Source organism: Capricornis sumatraensis, chromosome 1 (assembly GCF_032405125.1).
Source record: "Capricornis sumatraensis isolate serow.1 chromosome 1, serow.2, whole genome shotgun sequence".
NCBI lineage: Eukaryota > Metazoa > Chordata > Mammalia > Artiodactyla > Bovidae > Capricornis > Capricornis sumatraensis.
In genome coordinates, this window is record NC_091069.1 from 84,444,134 (window position 1) to 84,448,311 (window position 4,178).

The 4,178-nt window shown below is 40.1% G+C and overlaps 1 non-coding gene across 1 annotated transcript; it reads right to left on the reverse strand.

Annotated features, from left to right (window-relative positions):
• Nucleotides 1-3,683: 3,683 nt before the first annotated feature.
• LOC138093243 (U6 spliceosomal RNA) lies at nucleotides 3,684-3,790 on the reverse strand. The gene has a single exon (XR_011146026.1). It is a non-coding gene; the product is annotated as a U6 spliceosomal RNA (small nuclear RNA).
• Between the last annotated feature and the right edge of the window lie 388 nt (nucleotides 3,791-4,178).

Genomic DNA, 4,178 nt, shown 5'->3' on the forward strand with positions numbered 1-4,178 from the left:
TCCTGCTGTACAGCACAGGGGACTATAGTCAATATCCTACTAAATCATACGGAAAAAACAGCAGAAATTAACACAACATTGTAAATCAACTATACTTCAATAAAATAAATTTTTTAAAAAGTTAAATTGAGTTACAAATGCATTTTTTAAAGTTTTTGAAAGATACATAAAAAATATATCCCAAGGGTTAATACTAAAAGTTCACCTTCAAAGAGGACTACCTATTCTTCCTGCATATGTATCTCTACAGTAAAAGGATTTTAATGAACAAGCAAGATAAACTCCAATGTGGTAAGAGCTCTTCTCTCTGGAAAGAAAAAGGAATAAAACTGTGATTGGAAGCCCAGGGATGTAAATATATTGCAATATTTTGTATCTGAGGAAGGAAGAAAGGGAGAAAGGAGGGAAGGGAGAGAGAGAGGAGGAGGGAGGGAAGAAGAAAGGAAGAAGGGAAAGGAAGCAATGCTAATATGACAATATAGCAGCTCTTCAATCTAGGTAGTTGATCCATGAGTGTCAATTATATTTTTTCACAGTTTTAACTATTTTTCAGTTTAAAAATGGACAGCTTGCCAGCAAAAGGATTTCACCGCCTCTGCTATAGTGCCTACTTGCTTCCTGGATTTATTAATGACCAAAGCACAAATAGGAATATCCTTGTATAAAATACTTACACCCATCTCTCCTCATCTCCACACAAGCTACTTTCCCTCACCATTATATACATGCATCACCTTTGGTTTCTGCAGAAGATACTAGCTCCAGGAGACAGGATAAAAGGGAAAGGGGGCAGGGGTGGGGGGCATGAAACCAAATCCTTGTAAGATAGAAAGAAACACTTGCTCTGTTAGAGGCCACTTTGGAAAGCTCTGTGTTTCTGTCACCTCGGGCACTCTGATTCATTCCGAGCATCTCCTCCAGATACAAGTCATTTAGCCAGCCAACAGGAGCAACAATTACTGTTGGCTTAAAAGATTGGTTGATTTCTCCGGTGTCTATTTGCCTGCAGTTCTGGCTCTCTGACAAATCAAGTCAGATCAATTTGTACCCTAAAGAGTAAATGGGAGGATGTGATTATTTTCTGGTTCAATAGAAAAGCATTTCATTTCAAAAGGCGACTGCATAGCATTTCTTCTGAGATTCACTAGGAAGGGGTCAGGTCTGTAGAGAGTAAATGATGGGTTCTCAGGAGGCCGGCTCGGCTCTGCTTCCCACCTAAGCTTTAGGAACAGAAGCAGGATGTGGGGGTGAACTGAAAGCACACTCCACTAACAGGCAAGGTTCTATTCATCTCAATATCTTAGTTCAGGCTGTTCTAACAAAATATTATAGACTGGATGGCTTATCAACTACAGAAATTTATTTCTCGCAGTTCTGGAGGCAGCAGGTCTGAGATCAGATCCTAGTAAGGGACCTCTTCCAAGTTGCAAGTAGGTGACATCTTTTCTATCCTCACATGGCAGGAATGAGCTAGGCAACTCTCCAACTTCTTCTTATAAGGGCACTCATTCCATTCATTAGGGCTCAACCGTCATGACCTAATTACTCCCACAGGCCCCACTTTCAAATACCATCACATTGAAATGAGGGTTTCAACATATGGATTTCAGAAGGACACAAACATTCAGACCATTGCACGTGTGTTTAAGGGATATTTTCTTTCTTTGTCTCATCAGAAGCAGCAAGTCTTCTAAGAGTTAGGAAACATGCTAAAAATTCTGGAGGCTAACTAGAAACATAACTCTACTGGCAGCCACATCAAGATCTACAAAATTACCCTTGAAATAGGATAAAACCAAACAAAAACAGAAAGTTCTGAAGAGCAAGAGGGAAAAAGAGGTGACAAAATATTAGAAGCAGTTTGGTCCTTGACATTCTAATGCCCTTTAATTGTCTGCCTACAGATTTGCTGTTTGAGACACAGAACTGGATATTGCTTCTGGGTTCCCATGACTGAGGGCTTTCCCTGTGGGTTCTGCCTTCTCAGATGTAATCTAACACTTGAACCGAGTCTTCAGAGTCAGCCTCACCATTCCCTCACCCTATAGACATTACAGTTGACACATAGGAGTTGGAATAATTTAGGAGAAACACTCCAGCTTTGGGGGCAAGTTGCATGGGTCAGCTCTCTGCTTGGTGGTATTTGTTGACAAACAATCTAAGGTTCAACTACCTTATCTGTATCACAACAGTGATAGTGTCTTCCTCAGAGGGTTGTTGTTAAAGGACATGGTGGGCATGAAGCTCTTAGCATAGAATCTGGTGTAGATCAAGTGCCCTATAGATGTTCTCTGTGGATTACTGTTATTGTCAACAACTTTGGCTGTGATACTATTTGATTGCCTATGAAAGACCTGGAGATTTTATTTATTTATTTATTTTTTAATTTTTATAGGTTTTGCCATACATTGACATGAATCCAGCATGGGTGTATATGCGTTCCCAAACATGAACCCCCCTCCCACCTCCCTCCCCATAACATCTCTCTGGGTCATCACCATGTACCAGCCCCAAGCATGCTGTATCCTGCGTCGGACATAGACTGGCGATTCGATTCTTATATGATGGTATATATGTTAAATGCCATTCTCCCAAATCATCCCACCCTCTCCCTCTCCCTCAGAGTCCAAAAGTCCGTTATACACATCTGTGTCTTTTTGGCTGTCTTGCATACAAGGTCGTCATTGCCATCTTTCTAAATTCCATATATATGTGTTAGTATACTGTATTGGTGTTTTTCTTTCTGGCTTACTTCACTCTGTATAATCGGCTCCAGTTTCATCCATCTCATCAGAACTGATTCAAATGTATTCTTTTTAACGGCTGAGTAATACTCCATTGTGTATATGTACCACAGCTTTCTTATCCATTCATCTGCTGATGGACATCTAGGTTGTTTCCATGTCCTGGCTATTATAAACAGTGCTGCGATGAACATTGGGGTACATGTGTCTCTTTCAATTCTGGTTTTCTCGGTGTGTATGCCCAGCAGTGGGATTGCCGGGTCATAAGGTAGTTCTATTTGCAATTTTTTAAGGACTCTCCACACTGTTCTCCAAAGTGGCTGTACTAGTTTGCATTCCCACCAACAGTGTAGGAGGGTTCCCTTTTCTCCACACCCTCTCCAGCATTTATTGCTTGCAGATTTTTGGATCGCAGACATTCTGACTGGTGTGAAGTGGTACCTCATTGTGGTTTTGATTTGCATTTCTCTAATAATGAGTGACGTTGAGCATCTTTTCATGTGTTTGTTAGCCATCCGTATGTCTTCTTTGGAGAAATGTCTATTTAGTTCTTTGGCCCATTTTTTGATTGGGTCGTTTATTTTTCTGGAATTGAGCTGCATAAGTTGCTTGTATATTTTTGAGATTAGTTGTTTGTCAGTTGCTTCATTTGCTATAATTTTCTCCCATTCAGAAGGCTGTCTTTTCACCTTGCTTATATTTTCCTTTGTTGTGCAGAAGCTTTTAATTTTAATTAGATCCCATTTGTTTATTTTTGCTTTTATTTCCAGAATTCTGGGAGGTGGATCATAGAGGATCCTGCTGTGATTTATGTCGGAGAGTGTTTTGCCTATATTCTCCTCTAGGAGTTTTATAGTTTCTGGTCTTACATTTAGATCTTTAATCCATTTTGAGTTTATTTTTGTGTGCGGTGTTAGAAAGTGATCTAGTTTCATTCTTAAAAATATGGAACGCTTCACGAATTTGCGTGTCATCCTTGCGCAGGGGCCATGCTAATCTTCTCTGTATCGTTCCAATTTTAGTATATGTGTTGCCGAAGCGAGCACGACCTGGAGATTTTAAATCTGATTTTTTGTGGGAACATGTTCATTACTTTAGTGGACCTCTGATCTGAGGGGTGCAGTCAAGGCTGCCTCTGAGCTATTCCTATTTATCATGGAGTTGTCATCCTTCCTTATAGTGATCTCCATGGCTGTCAGATATTTACTCTTGCTCTCCATCTCTATAACACTCCATGGGAGGTAAGTTTATTCATGAGCACCATTGTGTAGCAATGGACAAGAAGAAGTCTGAAGGCAAGAGTTCTGGTTCTTTCTGTGGCAATATCCAGTGGTGTACAAGCGATTTGTTGGTCATCGCTGCTTTTGGTTTCCTCCTCTGTAGAATAAGATCATTTTTCATGCTCTATTTACTTCATCAGTTTATGAAAAACTG